Genomic DNA, 10,223 nt, shown 5'->3' with positions numbered 1-10,223 from the left:
TCAGCTGATCTTTTGCTTAAGTTTGTCGCGGTCTCTAGAGCAGGAAATGACCACCGCGTTTTGCCCATCAGCTTTCCGGACCAAGACCTTGTTGTTGTTGTGCCATACGTATTTGTAGTTATTTGCCTTGGCCCAGAGCTTTGTTTCGGTTAGCAGAGTACGTGTCCTTTTTGTCAGGTTTTCTAACACAAAAATGCTGTCATTTCCCTGGCACAGTGTTTTCCTGTTTTGCCACCATTTGTCTCTTACTGATTGTTTGGCGAAACGACAGATAATGCCAGGTATCTTATCTTGCTTTGAGGGGAGGCGATGAGGGGACACTATGTCACTTTCCTGAAGCTGTGGCAGGTTGTTTAGAGTTGCCAGCTTATTTATCTCATCAATCAGGTTTTCATCCTTCATTGCTTTAATTCCATGGAACTCAAGGTTCAGCTTTCGGCTTCTCCATTCCAAACAGTCCATTTCGTTTTTCAGCTGCTTTATTTCATCGTCTTGCTTTTCAATCTTGTCTACCCTGTGTTTCAGTTTCCTGACCTCACGTTCGTTCTTTTCTACCCGAGTTAGAAGCTCATCGTACTGGTCACTCATGTACTGAACTGTGTCTTCGACGCTGTCAACTGTTTCTTTCAGCGGTAAAAGGTACTCCAGCTTTTCATTGATTGATTTCAGCAGTGCACGAACGTCCTGGTCATCCGTGTCATTACTGGATCTATCGAGTTGTGGAGTACGACCTTTCGAACGCCTGCAATTTGAGCAACGCCACGCACTGCGATACTGCTCCCCTTTGGACTTGATAGTAGCATCTGAAATTCCTGCACATTTCCCCGTGTGATAGACAGATCAACAGTCACTACAGTCGATTTTGGAATCAAGTTCCTCGAGTTGCATATCACATGACCCACAGTGTTCATCAAGGGGCATAGCGACACTTTTGGCAGCAGCAGCAGCAGTAAAAGAGGACAGCGGGAAGATATATTAACAGAGCAGCAACTAACCTGCAATTGCAGAGAAAACTTCTTAAGATGGTGCCATTCCCGTGCCGCTGCCGCTGCCAGTGTGACAGCCGCAGGTCTCTGGGCTTTCTTTATAGCCTCGTCCGATGGGTGGGCGTGTCCGCTGGCCGGTAGCGATGCAGTCCTAGATGACGTTATCTTCCGCAGCAACCAGCACACGTGCACGCAGACGGTTGTAGTCGATGTCAGAACTTCATATCTGCAATTGCAGAGAAAGCTTCTTAAGATGGTGCCTTTCCCGTGCCGCTGCCGCTGCCAGTGTGACAGCAACAGGTCTCTGGGCTTTCTTTATAGCCTCGTCCGATGGGTGGGCGTGTCCGCTGGCCGGTAGCGATGCAGTCCTAGATGACGTTATCTTCCGCAGCAACCAGCACACGTGCACGCAGACGGTTGTAGTCGATGTCAGAACTTCATATCTGCAATTGCAGAGAAAACTTCTTAAGATGGTGCCTTTCCCGTGCCGCTGCCGCTGCTTGCTTAAAACAACGAAACAAGCTGGTTTAGACCGAACCGAGCTAAATCTGAACACAACGGTTTTACAAGTGTACGTGTGATACTCGTTAAAAATTTTTCTGTTATAACTGCGCGAAAAGCATGTATTCTTGCTTAAAACAACGAAACAAGCTGTTTTAGACCGAAACGAGCTAAATCTGAACACATCGGTTTTACAAGTGTCCGTGTGATACGCGTCAAAACTTTTTCTCCTGTAACTGCGCGAAAAGCATGTATTCTTGCTTAAAACAACGGAACAAGCTGTTTTAGACCGAAACGAGCTAAATCTGAACACATCGGTTTTACAAGTGTCCGTGTGATACGCGTCAAAATTTTTTTTCTTATAACTGCGCGAAAAGCATGTATTCTTGCTTAAAACAACGAAACAAGCTGTTTAAGACCGGAACGAGTTAAATCTGAACACATCGGTTTTACAAGTGTCCGTGTGATACGCGTCTAAACTTTTTCTCTTATAACTGCGCGAAAAGCATGTATTCTTGCTTAAAACAACGAAACAAGCTGTTTTAGAACGAAGCGAGCTAGATCTGAACACATCGGTTTTACAAGTGTCCGTGTGAACTCTATCAAAACCTCTTATCTTATAACTGCGCGAAAAGCATGTATTCGTGCCTAATACAACGAAACAAGCTGTTTTAGACCGAAACGAGCTAAATCTGAAGACATCGGTTTTACAAGTGTCCGTGTGATACGCGTCAAAACTTTTTCTCCTCTAACTGCGCGAAAAGCATGTATTCTTGCTTAAAACAACGAAACAAGCTGGTTTAGACCGAAACGAGCTAAATCTGAAGACATCGGTTTTACAAGTGTCCGTGTGATACTCGTAAAAACTTTTTGCGTTATAACTGCGCGAAAAGCATGTATTCTTGCTTAAAACAACGAAACAAGCTGTTTTAGACCGAAACGAGCTAAATCTGAGCACATCGGTTTTACAAGTGTCCTTGTGATACGCGTCAAAACTTTTTCTGTTATAACTGCATGAAAAACATTTATTCTTGCTTAAAACAAAGAAACAAGCTGTTTTAGACCGAAACAAATTAGATCTGAACACATCGGTTTTACAAGTGTCCGTGTGATACACGTCAAAACTTTTTCTCCTATAATTGCGCCAAAAGCATGTATTCTTGTTTAAAACAACGAAACAAGCTGCTTTAGACCGGAACGAGTTAAATCTGAACACATCGGTTTTACAAGTGTCCGTGTGATACGCGTCAAAACTTTTTCTCTTATAACTGCGCGAAAAGCATGTATTCGTGCTTAATACAACGAAACAAGCTGTTTTACATCGAAACGAGCAAAATCTGAACACGTCGGTTTTACAAGTGTCCATGTGATACGCGTCAAAACTTTTTCTCTTGTAACTGCTCGAAAAGGATGTATTCGTGCTTAACACAACGAAACAAGCTGTTTTAGACCGAAACGAGGTTAATCTGAACATATCGGTTTTACAAGTGTCCGTGTGATACGCGTCAAATCTTTTTCTCCTATAACTGCGCGAAAAGCGTGTAATCTTGCTTAAAACAACGAAACAAGCTGTTTTAGACCGGAACGAGTTAAATCTGAACACATCGGTTTTACAAGTGTCCTTGTGATACGCGTCAAAACTTTTTCTGTTATAACTGCGTGAAAAGCATGTATTCGTGCTTAATACAACGAAACAAGCTGTTTTACATCGAAACGAGCAAAATCTGAACACATCGGTTTTACAAGTGTCCGTGTGATACGCGTCAAAACTTTTTCTCCTCTAACTGCGCGAAAAGCATGTATTCTTGCTTAAAACAACGAAACAAGCTGGTTTAGACCGAAACGAGCTAAATCTGAAGACATCGGTTTTACAAGTGTCCGTGTGATACTCGTCAAAACTTTTTGCGTTATAACTGCGCGAAAAGCATGTATTCTTGCTTAAAACAACGAAACAAGCTGTTTTAGACCGAAACGAGCTAAATCTGAGCACATCGGTTTTACAAGTGTCCTTGTGATACGCGTCAAAACTTTTTCTGTTATAACTGCGTGAAAAGCATGTATTCGTGCTTAATACAACGAAACAAGCTGTTTTACATCGAAACGAGCAAAATCTGAACACATCGGTTTTACAAGTGTCCATGTGATACGCGTCAAAACTTTTTCTCTTGTAACTGCTCGAAAAGGATGTATTCGTGCTTAACACAACGAAACAAGCTGTTTTAGACCGAAACGAGGTTAATCTGAACATATCGGTTTTACAAGTGTCCGTGTGATACGCGTCAAATCTTTTTCTCCTATAACTGCGCGAAGAGCGTGTATTCTTGCTTAAAACAACGAAACAAGCTGTTTTAGACCGGAACGAGTTAAATCTGAACACATCGGTTTTACAAGTGTCCGTGTGATACGCGTCAAAACTTTTTATCTTATAACTGCGCGAAAAGCATGTATTCGTGCTTAATACAACGAAACAAGTTTTAGACCGAAACGAGCTAAATCCGGACATCGATTTTACAAGTGTCCATGTGATACGCGTCAAAACTTTTTCTCCTGTAACTGCGCGAAAAGCATGTATTCTTGCTTAAAACAACGAAACAAGCTGTTTTAGACCGAAACGAGCTAGATCTGAACACATCGGTTTTACAAGTGTCCGTGTGATACTCGTCAAAACTTTTTGCGTTATAACTGCGCGAAAAGCATGTATTCTTGCTTAAAACAACGAAACAAGCTGTTTTAGACCGAAACGAGCTAAATCTGAGCACATCGGTTTTACAAGTGTCCTTGTGATACGCGTCAAAACTTTTTCTGTTATAACTGCGTGAAAAGCATGTATTCTTGCTTAAAACAAAGAAACAAGCTGTTTTAGACCGAAACAAATTAGATCTGAACACATCGGTTTTACAAGTGTCCGTGTGATACACGTCAAAACTTTTTCTCCTATAATTGCGCGAAAAGCATGTATTCTCGTTTAAAACAACGAAACAAGCTGCTTTAGACCGGAACGAGTTAAATCTGAACACATCGGTTTTACAAGTGTACGTGTGATACTCGTTAAAAATTTTTCTGTTATAACTGCGCGAAAAGCATGTATTCTTGCTTAAAACAACGAAACAAGCTGTTTTAGACCGAAACGAGCTAAATCTGAACACATCGGTTTTACAAGTGTCCTTGTGATACGCGTCTAAACTTTTTCTCTTATAACTGCGCGAAAAGCATGTATTCTTGCTTAAAACAACGAAACAAGCTGTTTTAGAACGAAGCGAGCTAGATCTGAACACATCGGTTTTACAAGTGTCCGTGTGATACCTATCAAAACTTTTTATCTTATAACTGCGCGAAAAGCATGTATTCGTGCTTAATACAACGAAACAAGTTTTAGACTGAAACGAGCTAAATCCGGACATCGGTTTTACAAGTGTCCGTGTGATACTCGTCAAAACGTTTTCTCCTGTAACTGCGCGAAAAGCATGTATTCTTGCTTAAAACAACGAAACAAGCTGGTTTAGACCGAAAAGAGCTAAATCTCAACACATCGGTTTTACAAGTGTCCATGTGATACGAGTCAAAACTTTTTCTCTTATAACTGCGCGAAAAGCATGTATTCGTGCTTAATACAACAAAACATGGTGTTTTAGACCGAAACGAGCTAAATCTGAACACATCGGTTTTAAAAGTGTCAGTGTGATACGAGTCAAAACGTTTTCTCTTGTAACTGCGCGAAAACCATGTATTCTTGCTTAAAACAACGAAACAAGCTGTTTTAGACCGGAACGAGTTAAATCTGAACACATCGGTTTTACAAGTGTCCGTGTGATACGCGTCTAAACTTTTTCTATTATAACTGCGAGAAAAGCATGTATTCTTGCTTAAAGCAACGAAACAAGCTGTTTTAGAACGAAGCGAGCTAGATCTGAACACATCGGTATTACAAGTGTCCGTGTGATACCTATCAAAACTTCTTATCTTATAACTGCGCGAAAAGCATGTATTCGTCCTTAATACAACAAAACAAGCTGTTTTAGACCGAAACGAGTTAAATCTGAAGACATCGGTTTTACAAGTGTCCGTGTGATACGCGTCAAAACTTTTTCTCCTGTAACTGCGCGAAAAGCATGTATTAATAATAATAATAATAATAATAATAATAATAATAGTGGTTTTATTTGCGCCTAATGAATACATGGCGCGGGAGACCCGCAGTAAAAGCTGTCACAAGCGACAGCTTGACAAAGCCGGAGGCCCCCCTATACACTTGACAGCATCATAGGAGCAATGAAACGGCATGTCTCATCCAAAAACTAAATAGAACAAAAACATGAAAACATCTGCAATTACAATCACTCACAAGAACTACATAAAATTATACAAAAATTGTGGTAGAATGAAGTTAGAAAGCACTTACAAAAGCAATGAAACATTCATGTGCGATGGCAATGAGTTTAGCGAAAGTAACAGATAAATTAAGCACATTTTGCTTCAAATAAAATTCAAAACAAAGTGAATACAGACAAGCGCTACAGTCATGGTAAACAACAACGTGACAGAGTAAACAGGAATGGCAAGCGAAGTGTCCTAGTACATGTTGAAATACCGGCGGAGTGTTTTGAGCGTCACCTTTTCAAGTTGGATATGTTTATGATTTAAATCATTTAGTAACCGGGGTAGTTTATTCTGTATTGTTTGTAGGCCGTATGTTGTGCGAAACGTCCTTACTTTCCAGAGCTCCGTGTGACGTGTCTGGTGTGTAGTAGTGTTTGGTTGTAACCTGGATAGACGACGTAGAAATGAACTGTTGCTAGCGTTTTCATTCTTAATTGCCTTGCAAAGAATATAATCAAACAGTTTTGTAACAGGGATTATGTTGTATTTGGGAAATAGATGATACGTATGTGAATAAAACGGCAGATTTTCTATTACTCTTACAAACCTTTTCTGCAACTTGTGAAGCTTCTGCAAATTTCCGTAAGTTGTCGTAGACCAAACTAAGTGACAATAATTGAGTCGGGAGGAGAATAAGGTATTATAAAGTAACAGTAAGATTTTTGGTGGTAGTAAATTGCGATTGCGGTATACTAGCCCAATTACTTGTGCTAGCTTAATTAGCATGCTGTCCACGTGGACATCCCATGACATATTCTGCTGAAAGATAACACCTAATGTCTTAATACTGGAAGTTACTTCGAGAGGAGTGGCATTTAAGTAGATAGACTTTTGTATTGTTATGTTTTTAGTTTTACTTCGAAAGAATACGGCTTTTATTTTGTTTGCATTAATCGTCAGGCTGTTTTCACGTGTCCATTCGTCTAGTTTTATTAATGTTAAATTAGCAGCATCAACAAGGTCGTCACTAGTTTTACCAGTTAATAATATGCTGGTATCATCCGCGTACATGATAAATTTCACGGTTGCATCAATATTCACAATATCATTCACGTACATATTAAATAAAAAAGGTCCTAATATACTGCCCTGTGGGACCCCTGCTGAAATAGATAATGGGTTAGAACTGTGGTTGTTTATGACGACTATTTGTCTACGAAATTCCAAGTAGGAGCGTATAAGAGATGCAGCGTTACCACGAAAGCCATAGTGTTGGAGTTTCTTAATTAAAAGTTGATGACTGATGGAGTCAAATGCTTTTGACAGGTCAATAAAAATTCCTAGTACAAGTCTTCCTTCTTCAAACTGATTTAGTATGTGTTCTTTTTGTTGTAGCAATGCGAGTTGTGTGCCTAAACCCTTACGGAAGTCATACTGGCAATCAGTCAGCAGGCAATGTTTCTGCTCGAATTCGGATAGTCGCTTTAAAATAACTTTTTCGAAGACTTTTGAAAAGACGGGAAGGATTGATAACGGTCGATAGTTTCCTAAGTCGTTTTTATCGCCTTTTTTAAAGAGCGCAGCGACTCGCGCTATCTGCATCGTTCGAGGAAACGTGCCTTCGCTTATACAGATATTGAAGATATAGGTAAGACAAGGAGAGAGAAGGTCAGCAACATATTTGATTGGTTTTATTTGGATACCATCAATATCTTTAGCGGTACTATTATTTAGACTGTGAATTGTGCTAATTATCTCTCCCTCATTTACTGGATACAAAAATATAGAGCTAGAGTTGTATGGAATACCATCAAGATCATTGTCTGGTGCGTTGTTACTTCCAATTTTAACAAAGTGTTCGTTAAAAGCGTCTGCAAGTGCTTTTTCCTGTAACTCAAGACCATTTATTTTTAAGCTCTGTATCCTTTCCTCGGGAATATTGCAGTTCAACAAAGAGTTCAGTTTTTCCACATTGCGGCCGTACCTGGAGCTAGTGAATTAAAGGAAAGTGTATAGTAATCTCGCCTGGCCTTTTTTATCTTTGTCTAAACGATTCCTAATTTTTTAAAAGCCTGAAATATTTCGGGGTCTCTGGTCTTTATAAATTCACTGTATAATGCATTCTCTCTCCGTATTCTGGCAGATAGCTCTGCACTAATCCATGGTTTACGTATTTTCTTTTTGTGTTTAATGCACTTAAAAGGAAAGCTAGTGTCATAACTTTCTTTCAATAGGCTGAAAAAAGCCTCATAAGCCAAATTTCCGTCTTTAAGATCGTATACAGTGTCCCAACATGTCTGAGCTATCTTCTCACGAAAAATAGAAAGAGCCTGATCAGTTATTAGTTGAATGAAATGGTTTGTCTTTGTTTTCTTGTTTCGGACGTGACCCTTGAAACATAAATATATCGGCAAGTGATCACTGAGATCCGATGCGAAGACGCCAGCGTTAATGACTTCAGAACTTAAATTCGTAATAAATACGTCAATTGAAGATGACGAATTCTCAGTCACTCTGGTAGGAAGACTGATAGTATTCCAACAAGCATTCATCTCCGAGAGTATCTAACCTAGGTTTTGGTGAATCATTCTTCATCATGTTAATGTTGATGTCTCCGCCATAAATTAAATTGAATTTGTTGTCATTTATAAAGACGAGAAAAGTTTCTAAGAACTCCAAGAATGATGTAACGGAACCATTCGGAGGGCGATAGCAAACAGCGAAAACAGTATTGTTTTGTATCACTGATAAAAATTCATAGTCATAAGTTATTACTGAAAACTGGTTCAATATTTCACATGCAGACGGCTTTTTAACCAAGGTGCATATTCCGCCACCACGACCTGTTGATCGATTCAGGTAGAAAGTATTGTACAATGGAAGCCGAAAGATGTTCACATCGTCAACACACCAAGTCTCTGTCAGCATAATGGCATCAAAGGATTGCTTTGTTTGCTCAAAAAAGAGTTGTAAGTCATGTTCCTTGCGAGTAAAAGAACGTATGTTTAAGTGAAAACATTTGAAAGCCTTCGAAAACGCTGTACCTAAGTGATGGTTGAAAGTGTGTGGCAATACTTAAGAGTGAGTAGGTGCCATAGTGTTCTTTGTGTTCAGCTGATCTTTTGCTTAAGTTTGTCGCGGTCTCTAGAGCAGGAAATGACCACCGCGTTTTGCCCATCAGCTTTCCGGACCAAGACCTTGTTGTTGTTGTGCCATACGTATTTGTAGTTATTTGCCTTGGCCCAGAGCTTTGTTTCGGTTAGCAGAGTACGTGTCCTTTTTGTCAGGTTTTCTAACACAAAAATGCTGTCATTTCCCTGGCACAGTGTTTTCCTGTTTTGCCACCATTTGTCTCTTACTGATTGTTTGGCGAAACGACAGATAATGCCAGGTATCTTATCTTGCTTTGAGGGGAGGCGATGAGGGGACACTATGTCACTTTCCTGAAGCTGTGGCAGGTTGTTTAGAGTTGCCAGCTTATTTATCTCATCAATCAGGTTTTCATCCTTCATTGCTTTAATTCCATGGAACTCAAGGTTCAGCTTTCGGCTTCTCCATTCCAAACAGTCCATTTCGTTTTTCAGCTGCTTTATTTCATCGTCTTGCTTTTCAATCTTGTCTACCCTGTGTTTCAGTTTCCTGACCTCACGTTCGTTCTTTTCTACCCGAGTTAGAAGCTCATCGTACTGGTCACTCATGTACTGAACTGTGTCTTCGACGCTGTCAACTGTTTCTTTCAGCGGTAAAAGGTACTCCAGCTTTTCATTGATTGATTTCAGCAGTGCACGAACGTCCTGGTCATCCGTGTCATTACTGGATCTATCGAGTTGTGGAGTACGACCTTTCGAACGCCTGCAATTTGAGCAACGCCACGCACTGCGATACTGCTCCCCTTTGGACTTGATAGTAGCATCTGAAATTCCTGCACATTTCCCCGTGTGATAGACAGATCAACAGTCACTACAGTCGATTTTGGAATCAAGTTCCTCGAGTTGCATATCACATGACCCACAGTGTTCATCAAGGGGCATAGCGACACTTTTGGCAGCAGCAGCAGCAGTAAAAGAGGACAGCGGGAAGATATATTAACAGAGCAGCAACTAACCTGCAATTGCAGAGAAAACTTCTTAAGATGGTGCCATTCCCGTGCCGCTGCCGCTGCCAGTGTGACAGCCGCAGGTCTCTGGGCTTTCTTTATAGCCTCGTCCGATGGGTGGGCGTGTCCGCTGGCCGGTAGCGATGCAGTCCTAGATGACGTTATCTTCCGCAGCAACCAGCACACGTGCACGCAGACGGTTGTAGTCGATGTCAGAACTTCATATCTGCAATTGCAGAGAAAGCTTCTTAAGATGGTGCCTTTCCCGTGCCGCTGCCGCTGCCAGTGTGACAGCAACAGGTCTCTGGGCTTTCTTTATAGCC

The 10,223-nt window shown here is 40.7% G+C and overlaps 2 pseudogenes; both read right to left on the bottom strand.

Annotated features, from left to right (window-relative positions):
• LOC144111970 (uncharacterized) lies at positions 1–921 on the bottom strand (annotated as a pseudogene).
• Positions 922–8,914: 7,993 nt separating this feature from the next.
• Positions 8,915–9,835, bottom strand: LOC144111969 (uncharacterized; annotated as a pseudogene).
• Between the last annotated feature and the right edge of the window lie 388 nt (positions 9,836–10,223).

Source organism: Amblyomma americanum, unplaced genomic scaffold (genome assembly GCF_052857255.1).
Source record: "Amblyomma americanum isolate KBUSLIRL-KWMA unplaced genomic scaffold, ASM5285725v1 scaffold_20, whole genome shotgun sequence".
NCBI classification, from domain to species: domain Eukaryota; kingdom Metazoa; phylum Arthropoda; class Arachnida; order Ixodida; family Ixodidae; genus Amblyomma; species Amblyomma americanum.
Note: the sequence above shows the minus strand (reverse complement) of the source record. Positions and strands in the feature narration are given on the sequence as shown.